Source organism: Struthio camelus, chromosome 14 (assembly GCF_040807025.1).
Source record: "Struthio camelus isolate bStrCam1 chromosome 14, bStrCam1.hap1, whole genome shotgun sequence".
NCBI classification, from domain to species: domain Eukaryota; kingdom Metazoa; phylum Chordata; class Aves; order Struthioniformes; family Struthionidae; genus Struthio; species Struthio camelus.
The window spans coordinates 20,936,548-20,954,228 of NC_090955.1; the positions used below are offsets into that span (position 1 = coordinate 20,936,548).

The 17,681-nt window shown below is 42.3% G+C and overlaps 1 protein-coding gene across 1 annotated transcript in view; it reads right to left on the reverse strand.

Moving 5' to 3' along the window:
- Nucleotides 1-16,975, reverse strand: part of SLC6A1 (solute carrier family 6 member 1) — a 130,148-nt gene extending 113,173 nt beyond the window's left edge. Inside the window, exons 1-3 of the mRNA XM_068960336.1 lie at nt 16,903-16,975; nt 13,810-13,905; nt 822-1,040 (exon numbers count right to left, since the gene is read on the reverse strand). The gene's annotated coding sequence lies outside the window, so the exon portion shown is untranslated. The remainder of the gene's footprint in view (nt 1-821; nt 1,041-13,809; nt 13,906-16,902) is intronic.
- Nucleotides 16,976-17,681: the final 706 nt, after the last annotated feature.

A 17,681-nucleotide genomic window follows, 5' to 3' on the forward strand; every position in this document is an offset into this window, starting at 1 on the left:
AACTGTGCATATATATGCAGTCATTTTGACACAGCTCACCTGCACCACCTAGCGCTCCCATACCCCTCCCCAGCCCTGGCAGAAACTGCATGGAGAAGTACTGCCTGGGGGCATGCAGGGGACTTTGGTGATGCCAGCTCTGCTGCAATGTCTGGGATCTGCTGCTGTCCTGGGACTGGTGCTGTCTTATCTGCCACAATCGGCTGCCTTGGCCACCTCGCTGTGACATGTGACACCAATATTCTCATGGCTTCCAAAGGGCTCAACACAGCCTGAACAAGGATCTTTGTTCTGTCTCCTTTTCAGAGCTAGAAAGCTATTAACAAGCTAAGTGCTCTTCCCTGCCAGGGCCAGACTAGGTCTTTGGGTGCCCCATCCCATACAGCCTCTTGGAGCCTTTTAAAGTTTTTTTCCCATACAGCCTCTTGGAGCCTTTTAAAGTTTTTTTAAGGGGGACTATGACTTTAACTATGAATCGTCACAGTTCTCCAAGAGCTGTGGAAAGCGAATTGGTCTGTGGAAAGGAATAGATGTGGGGGATGAAACTCAGGCTGGATAATGAGCCAGTACTGGTAATAAGAAGGGAAATGCCTTCCTCTGACCTTCCTCTTCAGGGTGATAGTGTCACCTTCTATCATGTGGTACCACTCTCTGGGATGTAGCTTAGGATCTGGGCCAAATGACACCTGTACCCTTGAATCCCTTGACTGCAGTGGAGTCACAAGTGTAGCAGTGCTCCTGCCTCCTGCCCCGAGACTTGCAGTACCTCCCTCGCTATCCATTTCCACGGGCCACCAGAAACATTTCCACACTGGTCTCACCTGAAGAGAGTGGACTGGGGACATCGGTGTTTAATTGTGCTTCGCATGGAGGGACGCTGAGTAAGCTCACGGTGGAGATGGTGACAGACGCCATGAGGCATGGAAAGGAGGAGAAGGTACCCTTCCCAGGTGGCTGACTGCTCTCCCTCCAGGAGAAATGTCTGTAGTGGTGGGTCTGTATGGGGCACGTGCAGCTGTAGCCTCAACAAGGAGAAATGTCTGAAAGGGAAAACAAACAGAGAATAACACTGGATAAAAATGCAACTGACACCACATGAAGCTAATCATCCTCTGCAGCTGTTGTGGTTTGGAAGGCAACCAAATAAAGGGCTCTTAAGAGGTTTTTGTTGTTGTCGTTTCCTCATCTAATACTAACCTGCCTCTGAAAGGAGGCCCCCTCTTTCTGTCAATCACAAGGGAAAAATTAGGTCTGTGAGTCTGTGTGCAAAGCAGGTACCTAATTTACATGCAAAATAGTATAATTGCAAATGCAAATTGAATCATTGCTGCTGAAGATGGCTGAATTTAGCCCTATGTATATATACATACATATGTGTGATTTGGGCAAAATCAATACGGCATCAATGCCCACTGTGACCTCACAAATATGTTAAGATACCCCCTGTCCTGACTATTCTTTTACTCCATGAATGGCCGCCCATGGCAGACCTTCATATATGCCAGTGGGCACCCTGAATATCCTTATATACTTGGCTATCTAAGATCAGACCAAAGATTCCTCTAGTCCAGTGTATATTTAAGACAGCTACCTGAGATCATTTTAGGTATATCCTGAATTGCAGGTAGCATAAACCCCGTTCATTTAATGGTTACTCAGCAACTTTTTGCTGTGAATTTGTCTAGTCCATTTGTGGACACGTAAGAAGCCCTGTCCAGCCTGCTCAGCCTCCCAAACCAGCGAACTTCACTGCAGAGCTGTGTGTTAAATGAAACAGTTCTTCGAGTTTCTGTAGACCAGCTGCTCAGTATTTCTGAGGGGTACTTCTCCAAATGCTTGGTTTTGGGAATGTTGAGTAGCCATTCTCCTTTTACCTTCCCCATGCTGTTCAGGGTCACGAAGATCTCAAAAATATCCTCCCACACTCATTGATCTAACCGCTTTTTCTCCCTGTTTTTTAAAGTTATTAAACTATGGGAAGAATTTGCCTCTTATCCTATGAGGGGTTAGGTTTAAGATATTTAGGTGAGAGATTTTAGGGAAATCCAATGTCAGATTGACTGTCCTGGTCTACATACTTGTCTGGTATTATAAAGTACTTCAATAGATTTGTAAGGCATGAATTCCTCCTTGTCATTGGAGAGGTTTGGTTTAGGGGAGAAGTTAAGAAAATGGGTTTTTACTGAACAAGGGGTGTCAGGCGCCCATCACCCTGTCCTTTGTGGGAACCGGGGATAGCCTGCAGAAACCCCCCACTGCCACCATCTGAGATCGTTAGCGGAGGGCTAACACGTACCCTAGCAGCCCGCGCCGGTCAGTCACGTAGAATATTCCAGAAGGAAGGCGGCCGTCTGCAAACAGGACCGCATTAAAATTAGGGGTCGAAACCGGACCAGTAAGAGCGGGGGTCTAGACAACTTTAACCAATCGCTTGCCTGCGGTCCCAAAGTGGGAGAGGGATAAAAGGGGCACACACGAGCCCCGCAGCGGTGGTGGAGAGAAGAAGAGAGCTGAAATCACTGAAGAATCACTTGGCGAAGCCGCCAAGAGCTGAAATCACTGAAGAGGTGGCGGCGGAGAAGGAGAAGCCTCGGCGGCCTGCTCCAAGACGCCCGGCAGCCTTGTCCAAGGCTCCCCTGCCCCAGCGAGGGAAGCTCTCCGCCCCGGCAGGCTGCGGGCAGCCAGCGCCGCCGTGCCCCCCGATCCGGGACGCCGGGTCAGGCAGATAGAGATCCCCCACCGCTACTGACACCCTCAGTGCTCCCCTCCTCGGGGAGCGGTGACCGAAGCGGCACCGGCTGGGCTGTGCCCTGCTGACTGCGCGTGGCGGCGCGCTGCGGCCGGTCCGGCCTGCTGAGGAGCCCCGGGGCTTGGAGTGGCACCAGCCCCTGCCGCCCGGGCGCGGCCTGCTCGTCCCTTCCCCCCCCGCCCTCCCCCGTAACCGCCAGGTGCCTTCGCCTCACGTCGTTCATAGGTGACAGGGACACCTGTACCGCCACCCCGAACCTTTCCGGCGGCGTGGAGCGCCGCGGGGACCCGAGCGCGAGGGTGCTCCGCGGTCGGCTCCGCCGCCCCTCCCCGGCCTCCCGTGACACCCCTCTAAAAGCCTTCTCCCGTTATACTATTTCTCCACGTATTTGCTGATTCTAATCTTCATTACGGTATCTACTAATTTGCCTGCTACAAATGTCAGACTTTTGTTTTTCCCTTAGGGTTTTTTAGACACCGCCCTCTTTTATGTCCCAGTTGCCGCTTCCCAATCTTCTGGTTTAAGCAAGAGCTTAAACGTCATAATTACTCAGCAGCATCACTCATTCCTTTACAGACATCCTAGTCGTTCAGCCAAACGGCTTCTAAAGTCTCTTCTATCAACCATCCCTTTGAGATAGTTCCTTAGATGCCTGGCTTGCAAGAAAGGCTTGGGCCGGGGAGCCTCTGGAAGCGCCTGTGCAATGAGCAACAATGAGCTGGGTTACTTCAGCTTTTCTGCAGCGGCCACTTCTACACCTACCCAATAACCATAGTAAGAATTACTCACTAGTCACAACAAAGCAAGCAAGAACATGCACCAGAACTTGCACCTTCCCAGATACGTTCTGAACCTTCCAAAGGGGATTCTTCATCTTTCTGACCCTCTCCTCCCCTCCTCCCCCCAATTTTTAGGAAAAAAATGTAATTTTTTTAATAGCTGTCATTTGTGAAATGATACTTTGAAAACCAGGAATCACTTAAAAGACATAAGGAAAAACAGCCATAACTTTATAGTTCTGGGTTTGTGGCTACTTTGTACCAGGAGGCTGTGGATGTACAGCCATTCAAAACAAAATCAGTGCAAAATAGCCCTGGTCTCATTTTGTATTTACCTCCATCTAACTTGAAGAGTTCTTTAGAAAATACCAATCATGCACCAAGGGCGTATTACAAAGGCAAAGTGTTTTAGAGACGCCTGATGCTCCAGTCCAAAAGACAATATTTTATCTTCATGTGCTGGGCTCACGCTCCACTCAGTAGATTCTACTGAACAGAGGAGGCTAGCTGTAATACTACAGCTCATTTGCAAAGACAGTTTCAATGAATGTATGTGTATATGAACGAAGGTGTGTGGACGTTCCTCTGAAATGGCAGATTTACAACAGTCCTAAAAATAAAGACCGGTTCCTGCTGCAACATCTTCACATAACTCAAAACAAATGGCTAGCTCATCATGCTCCTCTGTTGCCTACAGACAGTAGTTCATAACTTGCGGAGTCGTTTACTCTAGCTCTCAGCTTTGCTAATGAACCCATTCATGATCTACACGATACTCTGCTAATGTCCACATTACTGCAGAGTTTTATAAACATGTAGTAGAAGACCACTGAGAGAATCCATCTAACAACTTTGTTCTGCTGCTCGTGGACCTGTTGTTGTATAACAGTATGGCTCAGAGTAGGGTGGACATGTGGTAAGACCGTACTGACAAGACACATGGGTGAACTACTCTCCCATCTTCAGGGCTGAGGTTCTGGGTCCTGGCTGAGAGACGTCTGCGCAGTGGGAGATTAAAAGGTGTAGGAGAAAAGGTCCTGCAGGGAGCGGTGGCTGGCATTGCCTCAGTCAGATTCCCAGCAAATCCCTTGGGGCTCTGGAAGATGCAAACACCAGGCTGCGCTGGACGATCAATGGGACAGAGCCTGACCTGGTATTATCCATTAGTTCTTCATAATTCACGCAGCCCCTGCAGAGGAGAGCTAGAGAACTTCAGCCTCCTGGATTGCCAGTCTAGCACTCCACTCAGTATTTAATAAACACAAATGAGAGAGAGTCTATTTACTACAAAAAGAAGGGGAAAAGGGAATATTTACTACCATCAAACATGTTTATTGATTGACAAATATACAAAGTGAAAATCAAAATTTAATTTAGTTGGAAGAGCACAACTGCACATTTCCAATGCAAGAGAAATACCACTATAGATCAAACATAAAACTAAAGTCTGATATTACTTGAAAATAACTTTCCCATAGCTACTAGATCTGTGGTCAAGAAGGAGAAGGAAAATAAGCATAAATCCCTGAAAAATAAGGATATTCCTACTCATTTCATATAAAAAGTATATTTCATTGTTGTGCAAATAACTTGTTTGATAAAAAAAGAAATGCAATAATTCAGAGCTCATTTATTTATTTATTTTGGACTATATGTTTTGGAATATATTTATTTAATAGCATTTTACAAAAGTAAAGGCTTTCATTTTTCAGGGTACCTTAGAGGTCTCTGGACTTAAACACTTGTTAGTATGAAAACTGTCTAAAAAACATTAAACAATGCTTCTGAATACAAATTATTTCATGAATATGTAAATCATGTCTCAAAGTGACACTAGGCTTGTCTGGGAAACACTGATAGACTAAAAAAGCTAAACTCTATGAAGGATGAGGACAATTTAATTTAAAACTTTTCTAGTATTGAAAATGAAAGTCTGAATTTTAATGGCTGTATAAAATGCTTCAATGCTTAGTTAAAACAAAATATCCATAATTTGCCAGAAACATGGACATGGGTGAACAGCAAAAAAAAAAAAAAAAAAAAAAAATTAAAGTCAAGCTGAGGAGCAGATCCGAATGAGCTTGGCACATTTGTTTCCTCTAGTTACAAACAAACCAGTTGTGCCTTGTATCTCAGGCAGCTCTGCCAAGGACTTTGATGCTGAACTCTGTCTAGCGGTTTCTGAGGATGCAGTGATTCCCTATGAGTCAGCCCCAGCCGGAGCTCTGCTCTCCCAAACTACTTCCGCTGAGCCGATCGGAAGTTCCTCCACTGGTGTGCCTACACTGCCTGTGGCGGGGAGAGACACCAGCATGCTGTGCTGGCACACAGCCACAGGATGGGAGAAGTGGCTCAGATCTAAAAGCTGTGCAATCGCATTAACACAGCACAGGGCTGGGGCTAATAAGCCCAGCACTTGGCAAGTGTAATGAGCTTGGATCCATGCCATGCTAACAAGCGCAGCTCAGATTCCTCAACGGCCATCTAGAAATGCGGTGTTGTCGAGCTGTGCCCTAGGTGGTCCAGGGAAGACATGTTCTTTCAGCTGCTTCGGGTTAGTATGTATATTCTCTGCCAGAGCTTGTAGGATTTTGTAATCAGTACTCTGTCCGCTGTCTCAGTCTCTTTGCACCTACCTCTGTCTACTATGTTGAAGCAATTTGCAAAGTATAGGGTAGCAGTAAAGTTGTCATTACACATACACAATAATCCTATGCCACAGTCCAGAGGAAGGAGGAAGACTATCACATGTGGCAGGTGGGCAACCAGTCCTTCGGACTAGGAGTATCAGATTGATCCGTCTGTTTGGCAAGAATGAGGAAAACAGATTTGCTTTCCTGAAGCTGGATATGGGCATTGCTTCAGAGTGCTGAACAAATGTATTCTCCCAGGATGAACCACTAGGAACACAGGTGTAGTCAGTGGCTTGCCCAATGGATCATGGCCTGACTCTGAGGCAAACTAACTTCAGAAAAAAACCAATAATGAATGGACCACAACCAAGTGTGGTGGGCAGACCTTCCTCAGGCTCAGCATCTCTCTCACTTATAGCCACTTCATTTTCCAATATGCTCCCACAGGAAACAATTTCCAGGGCTTTCGCATCCACATAGTCACTTTGGAAGAATCGAAAATGACATTTTCCTAGACAAAACTTGTTGAACTCCAAGCCAAATTCCTAACTTAGTCTTGGTGGATTATTTCGGCCCTCAAAGGCATTTGCATCTCTCTCATTTTCCTGCTAGCTACATAATTGTCTAATTCTCTTCATTCCTTCTTGGGAGTCACTACCGAGACACAAAAAGATATAGATACAATTGCAAGAATTGACAGGACAGAAGGCCAGATAAGCAAAGAAATCTGCTTCTTAGCTCCAAAACACAGCTGAAGCCTGCTCTGCATAGAAGAACATTCACTCAGAGATACATATTTAAATCAAATTATTCTCACGCTTAAAGTCAAATAAAGCAAATTGAGATTATTTTTATTCCAAACAAGAGTGTCCACAGAAGGCCTTTATAGTCACTGCGGAGCTCAAATACAGGCCTAAGACCGCTGAGCAACATTAAGCAACCACGCTTGTTTTCTTAGTCTGTGGCTGCTATGAGGTAAAAAAACAACTTAGCTTCAGGTTTTCTCACTGAGGTTTCATAGAGCCATATCTATGAGCTCTGCATGGTTTTGAGAACTGGGGACTAAGTGACTTGATTTTCTCTTTCTTGGCATTTTTTGTAGCTGTTTATCTCTGAACAACATTGGCATCACATTATCATCTTGATCTGGACTCGTAGCAGTGCCAATGCCTGCAGAAGGCATAGCACAACAGAGAAACAGGCCCAATAAGGTTCATACAGCTGGTGATGGGTTATTACACTGGGCTGGTACACAACTTGCAAACAAATAGTCTTTCCAAAGACCTCCTGAAACATGAGAGAGGCTGCTAATGGGAAAGGGTGATAGACCATTTTCCTCATCGTTAATTTTCCACATTGGTATTTGGCAAATAGAAAGTAGAAATTCAATATACCAATCAAATCTTTGTGCTGCACATGTCAATTTAATCTAGAGCAACACTTCTGTGAATGAAATCAGAGTTCATAACTACCTTTTTGCACTCAATAGTTTCAGCCTGAATTTCAGACAAAGTCGATGCTCTTTTCCTTGGTGTCATGTGAAGGTGGTTTGGTGTTAAACTGGAAGCACACAGATATTCATGTTTCTCTACCAGCCCCTTTGGTTTGTTGTCATTAAAAATGCTTTTTGACGTCTGTTACATTAAGTTAACTGTTGTACAAATGGCAAATTTTATGCTTATGCTCTAAGCAAAAGATACTAAAAGTACCACTCCTGGTCTCCTTCTCTGACACACAAGGGACTTTATGCTTATATTTAAGCAACAATTTTAGCAGCAAACAGCTGGAACGTGGAACTGAGCATTAACTGTCACAGTATGGGATTTTCATTTAAGTGTAACCAAATAAGCTCTCTGTGCAATCAGAACACGTAAACCGCACAGCATCTTTGCTTAGACAGGACTGAATCCCAGAGTTAAGGAGGTGAAATAAAGCCAGTGTAATACCTGGGCCAGAAGACTCCTGACTAGAAATGGGGGCAGCCTCTTGACGCCTTCCCCGCAGGAACGTTATCTTACCTCTTGCTTTCAGATTTAAGGGAATTTGAGAGGTGAGAAATCCCACTGCAGTCAGGTGCTTTGCTGGACTTGGGCAGTGTGCTCAAAGCCAGGCCAGATAAGCATATGCCAATATACAACATGTCTGTGATGAAATTACTATGCGTGGGTGATGTGAAGAAATAGGAATATACTTCCTCTTTGGCCTCAGTACCTGGATGCTTTCCTCACAATACACCATTTAACAGTGTTGTGTCTCGTTATGCATCTCATTCAATCTGTGAGATATCCAGTGGCATTTCTTTTCTTTCTGTCTGTCTTAAAATCTCAGTACAGATGGAACACTGAAAATTAGTACAAAAGCAAATGCTTTTATTCTCAGCAGGCCTCTATTATATGCTAATTTTCTTTTTAGAAAAAAAAACTATAGTACAGCCTTAAAAGCAAAATAAAATGGGAGATTTTTCTTGTTGATAAGGTACAGATTTTCCTTTTGCATTTGATGTAATGTAAGTAGAAAAAGACTTCATATACATTTTTCTCAGTCTTGGTGACTGGAAAGCTTACACAAATAAAAGCTTATTGCATTAAAAATTACATTGCAGATATCTCTGATATTAGTATGTTTTATTCAATACACTTTCTGTTGATTTAGGCTAGACTTTCTTTATCCTGCTTTTGACCTTATAAATGTTGTATTGAAAAGAAGAGAGCTCCTCATTTCCTTTCTACGTTTTACAGAAGTGAAGAACTTTTTTCTTTTTTTTTCTTTTTGGCTGAGAGCCATAGCAGCCCATAAAAATTTTGGGAGGTCACAAATTAAACATATACCATGCAGTTTCCTAACAATAGTATGAATAAAATTACGTGACTACAGACCATATGAAACAAGATTCCCATCCTGTACAGAGACAAAAGCCATCCTTATTTGTGACAGCTACTGCTGAAGCAGCTGAGACAGAAGTCAATCTTCATAGGTGTAGCAATGTATAAAAAATTGGTACAGCAAGAGTTATATTTATGGAGCTGCTAGCCACGGGAACACGCCTTATTTGTTTGTGGTAAGAGCCACAAAATAAAGATACAGTGTGGAATTTTCTTAAGCCGTTATTTGAATGAAAAATGTGCTGATTTCACTTGTGAGCAAACCCTGCCCTCAAAGCACCAATCCCTACAGCAGTAGAGATACATGAACTAAAGGCAGAAAAAAAATGCAAAATTTCTGGAAGGATAATTGCTGAAGCATAAGAATAGCCAAAAGAAAACTCCCTATCCGAGCTGAACCTCATGTCTTTCAGAGCTCATTAACTCAGGAGATTTTGCTCAATTATCTACAATAGACTGTCATCAAACAAAACACACATATAGATCCTCTATAACGCAGAAGAAAACTAACCCTGCTGTTCGGAGAAGCCTGAGACACCGAGCATAGAATAACGCTTAACAGCACGAATTAGCCAAGATGCGCTTGCGGTAATACCATCTTTTTTGACCTAGTACCAAATACAAAATTGCTTCTGAACCAAATTCCTGAGAAGTAGCTTCATTCAGCCTCAGCTCGCGTTCAGTTACAGGTATATCAAACGGACTGTCAGGGGGGTTGAGCCCCAGTGGAATGGGGGCGCCGAAAAGGCGCTGCTGGGGTGAACCGTGGAACATTTCAGCGCTCATCAAATGTGTGCCAGACTCGACCGAAGCACGTTACTCTGCATATCTCTTAAGATAAGACTTCCAAGTTTTCTTAGCTTTTCTTTTATAATTTCATCTATTTAAAACAGTTTGGCTGGGCAAGGCTCTCATCTCATTACAGCAGTCTAAGTCACTTTGGATGAGTTCCTTGGCTTTACACAAGGGTAGTATCAAAGTAAAACCATCGCTTATGGTATTGAGCGTGTTACTGTTCTATAACAAACAAGATCCTACAGGCATATATATATGGATACACACATACATATACACACAAACAGGTGCAATACCAAAGCTATTCAAGACATTTTGTTATATCATTTCACAGAAAGCTGGTAGGTAATTTAAAGAATGACTTCTGGTAGCTCAAATTATACAACATGACTAAAAATGATCTCTACAAAAGGCACAGAACTTATTCAAATACTAGATGAGCAGCTCGCCTGAACTGAAGTACACCTTTCTCATTTGTCCATGCTTACACTGCATTAAGATAAAAAAGCCTGTTACTTACAAAGCATCTACAGGTGTATTTAACTAAAGAACTTGATTTTACTGCTATAGCACATCCTTCAGCAATTTATTTCTCACACATAGTTCCTGATAACTGCATATGGATTATGAAATACTGGAGACAGAGAGAGCTCTGCTTTTGTTTGTTTGTTTGTTTTTAAACACATTGCAATTTGTTGAGGAAGAATGAGACCTGTTTCAGATCAATCCAGGTGATGGAGGGGGGAAAAAATACCAGAATGAAATAAAGAAATCACTTTGCAAACAACCCACACAGACAGTCTAAAACCACTGAGACTATGTTTTTATTCCCTGAGAGGATTGGTGAGACAGTGGAAAGTGTACATTTTGTGCGTTGGACAACGCACAAAACTCCTGTCCTTAAAGGAGGACAGGGGAAGGGCAAAACACATGCACTTTCTCCCTTTAAAAACCTAAAAAATTTCAAATGGGTTAGCTGCACAGGCTGGACAGTGCTTAGAAAGAACCTTGACTTTCTCAAATCCAAAGTCTTAAAGAAGTAGTTAAATGAAATAGTCTATAAAGGTGGCCAAAGATGATAGCTTAGCCCTTTCTTAGGGATATTTTTAGACTGCAATATCAAGACATTTTACAGAGACAGCTCTCAGGGAGAATTTAGTTTCATTTGTAGTCATGCTGGGTTGTTACCTTACTGCAGACAGTGCCTCATATGTTTAGCTTAGCTGTTCTTGTAACAAAAATGAAGATCAGCGACCTGATGGCCACCGCAGCAGAAAAGCTTTAATTTCATTATCAGATATAAATCCAAGTGCATTAGTAATTTCTTTTGATAGTGTTTTTTCATAATTAAACAAGTATAATAACGGGATGGCCTAGTAAAATGTTTTAATCATGAGGCAAATCATGAGGAGGAGAACAGAGAGTAGATTTTGGGAAGTGCTATGAAAAGGAGGGTAGGAGATACAGGCCCTCAACAAAACTATCAAAGCAAAAAAGAGCACTGTTTTCCCACTTTTGAAAGCTCTGAAAGAGTATGGGTCACAGGACAAAAATGAGAAACACTGTTTTAAGTGACTACTCTATAGAATTGTTGAACAATTACAAAACTTTAAAGTCTCTGCAAAATTAAGATAAACTGCTCTCTGTCCTTATAATAAGCAACAAAATGCAGAAGTCTCTTCAGAAGATAATATATCAAGAAAAGCAAACAAAAATAAAGACAGACAGGCAAAATTTGTAATTATATTCTGGATCAGAATATAATATGATGAAGTCCAATGTCCTCACTCTTTCTGGCTGTTTGACAGGAAATTTGCCTCTAAATGCCCCAGTAAGACCCCTTTCATCCCTTCCTGAACTCTGGACCAGTCAGCTCACACTTCAGGCAGGGCTGCCTGCGATGCCTTACACCCCCTGTGTGCGAACATTAGCACTGGCCCTGAAACGGGCTCTTACACCTTCCAGTGCGGAGGAAATCCCTTGGCTGCTGCAGGCAGGCATCTCCGCCACGAGCCCCGAGCTTCTCACGTCAGAGTTGAGCTACTATAAAAATGGTGGCTTCATCAGTTTAAACATGAAGAACAGAAAATGGATGGGAAAGTAGCTGGAGATGACAGCAGAGTGAGGGGTGGATTCATACGTGCGCATTGGCACGTTCAAGAAGGGTGAGAAGTTTGGGAGTGAGAGAGAGAGATTATCAATGAGGAAACAGTCAGACTTATTTGTCAAGGTAGCAGCTGGCTAGCAAAGTAAAAGGGAGGCTAAGAGACGCGGGTGGGAGATTCAGCAGTTTTCATTCTGTTTTCCGAATCGAGGCTGGGTCCATGACAAGCTAGTGCTGGGACCAAGCTAATTCCTTAGCGGCAACTCTGACATCAGAGCTCTAGCTTCCAGCAGGCCAACACCTATCCCTTAGCACTGAGAACCGTGCAAGTGGCCGTGGCATGGGACAGGGACAAGGACTGAACACACTGCAGAGGAGAATGAAGTTGAATCCAGTCAACGATAAATCGATAAATAAATAGAGAGTGCAAAGATCTGCACACCTCTCCAGGCAGTGCTTTTACCTGTATCTGCTATGTACCTTACCAGAATACTTTCTGGGCCAGAGCCTCTGGCTCCAGAAAGGGTGCCCTAGTTTCCATTTCATAAACATAGTTTCAATTTCTTGATATATAAAGTAGGACTTGCATTAATGTTTCAGAAAATTACAGTCTTGGAAAAATAAACAAAACAGTTTTAAGAGGCACTCAGTGAGTACTTCTGCTACTTCTCTTGGATTCAGGGAAAGATATCAAGAACTATTTTTCTTTCAGTTACCAACCATCTGCTCTGTACTGCTCTGTATAGATCCTCCAAGCCAAAACACTGAAATAAATTCCCTTTTTAATAAGCCTGAGAGTGTACTCACAGCTCCCTGCAATCTATTCATGTCACCTTCAGATGCTGAATAGCCAGTGGTACTGTATCTAGTTTTACTAACATCATGCAGAGAATTAGCCTCCAGATTAGAAAAGGGCCTACGTTTTTTTCACCCAGGCTCTTCTGAGCATAATCTACCAAAATATATATTTAAACTTGAAGTATATTAACTCCTACACACCCCGCAATCGATCTGGTGAATTCTGCCCATCTTCTGGGGGATGATATATCCCATTTAGAATACAAAGTGACATCCTTCATTTGCTGTGGATAACAAGCTTTTGGAATGACGATTAATTAGCACATTTAACATACAACTGGGGATGATCAAATGCGCTACAAAAATTGCATAAAGAATTTTCTCTGTGCCAGTCTTCTCTCAGCTTTGCGAAATCTCACACCAGTGAGTTCAATGGGAGTTTAACCAAGGCCTTCAGCTGTACCGATCAGTCACTCCTTATGCTGGTACCTCCCTTTTCAAGTTATTAACCTAAACAGACAAAGGGAACTGACCCCCATAGGTATCCACTGGCATCTGCTCTGTCTGAGAAGACTCTTTTCTGATGATACCTAGCCCAGAATACTTCAGACTCAAGGGCTGTGTTTGACTTGCGTTGAAAGCTCAATTTGCGAAGCGTAAAAAAAAGCATTTGTGTTTGATTACTCGCATCTAGTAACTATTCAGGAGCGCAGAGAACTCTTTCAGACACAGGGCCTTCTCAGGATGGAGGAAACTCCTCCCCCTCTCTTACTCAGAGGAGGAGAAGTGTCTAAGCATATAAACAAAACCAAAAAAGACACAGCTCTAGATAGACAGGAGTCAAAGAAGACCTGGGCTCTAAACTGTGTGATTAGAAGTCAACTGTATCACTCAGCAGCCCTTTTTTGTGGCGGAGTTTCTCTTTCACTTCAGGCCCAAATAGTTTCTCTTTCATCTGTATATGGAACAGAAAGAAGTCTTTGCATCTTTGGGTTTCTTTTCCCCATGAAATGTAATTCTTATTTTCTAGTCAGTTTGTTGAAAGTGATTAAAAAAAAAAAAGAGATACCTGTATGAATCAGGTTTTTGTTTAGGAGGAACGCTGATTTTTCTTTTGACCACTGATCCTTCCCATAATTTTCATCCTAAAAATCTGGTCTTGCACCTGTGGAATTAGAGCAGAGTTTTGTAGCTTAAAATAAGGCTAAGTCTGGATTCACGAAACCTTTGTTCTCTTCCTTGCATTTTATGTTTTAGCCAATGTCCTTAGAATGGAGGAAGAGAAGATACAGAAATATGTTTTATGCACCACAGGTAGATATTGGTTTCCTATTAGCAAGTTATATTGCATGATATTTTTAGCGATAAAATCATTATAAATGAGAAATACTCCTACTCTCCAAGTTTACTTAATTTTCCCCTACACCGATGTGTGGGGCAGACAACAAAGGGCTCACCACATCTGGCAAGTAAATTCCTCAGAAGGCACCAACTCTGGGAGGTGACTAGCATGTGAACTCATAAAACCTGAGTGAAATTATAGCCGTAAGGAGTCTAAATATTTTGCACAACCACTCTGAAAAACCACATGCACAAGCCATGTTCTTCTTCTCTAAATATCAATGCACTGGAGGAACGACAAGCCTGACCCGTGAATGAGTGCAGCTTCCTTGTATCAGTGATCCCGCATGACTGGAGATAACATTGTTGATGACTAGGTGGCAGTGTTGAAGACCAGAGCAATGTGTAGACTCATGCACTTCTATCCCTCCGCTTCACTGCATGAACTGTTATGCAGAACAGTCACTTTTTAACAGCTTAAACAACATTAGGAAATGGAGTTTATGTGCTTACTTTCTCAATGGATATTTTGGAAGGTCCTAGAAACTATTACCTTCTCAAATAAAATGTGCATCACAGACACTGATGTTTAATATTTATATAGCAGATGTAGTATGTTCTTTTTACTAGCCTGGAAATCTTAGACTGTGATTCTAAATTAGATGATATTCAAATAAGCACTGTAAACAGATAAGAGGTCAAATCAGTGGCCTCCACATAGCATATATCCAAACTCCACTAGAAGTCACTAGCACAGTTCTGATTTATCCACAAAAATGGTCCCTATTTCATCCCAGCATAAGAACAACAGCAGAAAAAGATACTTCATTCCAGCTCTGTATATGGGCATGTAAAATAATTACAGAGAATGGCATGTTGAGACATAAAGCACTTTGGGACTGTTTATATGGTGAAACGAACATAAGGCTCATTGTCCTTTCTTTCTATCTTTAGCTCATACATTTGAATTATTTCTCTGATATTTTGCTGCACTCTGCAAAATCCTTTGAAAGGAGTAACATTGTTGGAATATGGCAGACAATAATAGAATCACAAGCAATAGTCAGTGAAGGGGATGCGGGTGGGCAGGAATAGAAAAATCCCATTGTCTAATTATTAAAGCTATTCACCAGACTTGGGAAGATGTCAGAATACTTAAACAACCCTCATTCCAACCGCAGTGCTATAATTAGGGAGTTGCTATAAGAACTGGAGAGAGAAGCAGATAAAGCGAATCGCAGATGTCCTTTTCCCCACCATTCCCCGACAGGGCTTCACAACTGACTAGACAGGAGCGGTTGCAAAACTGCCAGAAAGGACTGGAAGAGATAAAGAGACCTCAGAGAAGAAAACATTTCACTGAACTTGATCAGATGGAGTTGTTTCAAAGAGAGCATCAGTAGGAGGCAGAGCATTGCATTCGCTATCACGTAAGCAGAAGTCGTTCCTCAGATATCAGTGAAGTTTCCTCTGCTCTGCCCTCCCACTAGGTGAGCAAAGAGATAAACTATGATAAGATTAAGCAATAGCAATTAGTGTATCAATGATCAATTAGATTAACTCCCAAGTCTTAACAAGCTACAAGGTATATCATGAGTATTGCGTGTATGGTACATTTCTTAAAGGCCAGCTACTGGAGCTAAGGGATTACACAGGAACCTCAGCTTTCATTAAATACTTGAAATGAATTTCTGACCACGATAACTGCAGATTAAAAAAGCTTGAAAGTGCGATCTCTAAAAGACTGTGCCCCCAACAAGTCAAATATATTCTCTAAGATTATTAGAATCTAATTACTGAGATATGCACATTAGCGAGTGGCTAGTTCATGATTCTGAAGTTCAAATACAGATGCTCTTCTGCTGGATCACTCCTTCTGAGATCTGTTTTCATTCTATGTCTAAATTTAATTTAAATTACAGAATAGCATTTCCTGAATCTACTTTCATTTTGAAAAGTTTTGTGTTTATAAGTCTATTCATGATATTCATGAAATTTTAAGTTAAAGTCAAATATAAATCAAAGATCTCTTTAATAAAGACACAGATTGTTGTAACTCCTTATGTAAAATGTTACAGAGTGGCTGGATAGGAAGTATTAGAATTTTTTTTCCCCCTTACACAACGTGCCTCGTACACAAAAGAGTGTCCCAATGCAAAGATATATGAGCTTTGGAGGACTTAGAAGACTGAATTCTGATGCCCAGGTCTGCCAGATTCCCTGTGTAACCTTGGACAAGCTGCTTAAGCTCTTTCCTTAGCTTGAAAACGGAGATCGTTTTATTTCTTGCCTAGTGTTTATTTTTTAATCATTATGTTGCATATTCTCAGGGAAAGGTAGTGGCTTGTGCTCATGTACAGCAACTAACACAGAACATTTAGTCCTTAGATATAGCTGTCATATAAACAATAACGAGATGCTTTTATAGACATTTATACCACTATTACATTTTTGGATACAGAAATTGAATTCAGATTCACACATAATTTTGCCAGAAAAAAAAAAAATCCAGGGGGAGAGCAGATAATGACTTGAGAGGACATTCCTTGAATATTAAACATGACTTTGAATAATGTTTTTATAGTCTTCCAGAACTTTGTTTGCTATTCCTTAGATCAAATATTTACAGAAATAATAGCAAGATCTGCTGGGAACAGCACAAAATACTCTCAGCATGATGTTGCAAGAGCAGTAGGAACTTCCTTAAAGCATTTTGGTATGTACCTCCAGCTAAAGACAGATTGTTTACACTGGAAGCTGCCTCATTTAGGATTTCAAAGAAAATTCATCATAGACATGGCAATGCAGGAGAAATACTCACTTGAGCCTCCAATAAGCAAGCAAATGTCTCTACTTCTGTGCATTTAGGAGAGAATCCTGTGCTGTGTCATTCAGAGGGGCAGCGTCTCTTCACAACCCACCCGGGGGCAGGTGTTTACATGGCGACCTGCGCTCTAACTTCAAGACAGAGAGCAATACCGTGCGTACAGAAGGTGCAGAATTTCCACATTCCTGGTGCTGATGAGAACAGGAGCCCATACAGCTCGGGCTCTCAGGGACGGCAACAAAGGGCAGAAAAAGAAGCACAGAAAGAAGAATCATATGCCACCCACAAAAGCAGCTGTTTCTGGACAGTGCTCTACTGAGCACGGGAAAAGTGTCAGCGCAGTTTTGCTGGCGAAGTATTGCAATGTGGGACTGTAGCGTTTGGGATTCTTGCTGTGGTCTCTTAACCTGCTGCAGTGGTTGGGAGGCATCACTGCTCTCATTTCCCAGCTGCACATTTTAAAAGCCCTGTGGCCCTCAGGAAGCACAGGAAAGCTGATTTTGGTGACGTGGGGGCTCAGCTCTTAGAGTACATTACAGCTCATGCAGTGCCCAAGATCTCTGCTCCAAAGAGGGCTCTTACAGTTCCAAGGACACTTTTCTTTAGTGATGCTATCAACATCATAGCACTTTTAAGGCCAAAATGCACAGATGTAGGTGTTTTGAAATGTGGTAATTTGTTCAGTCTACTTGTTTCTATTCCTACTTCACCTATCAGATACTCCAATTAAGAAAATAATCCTTTGTCTCTTTTTTCACATGCGCTCTAAATGA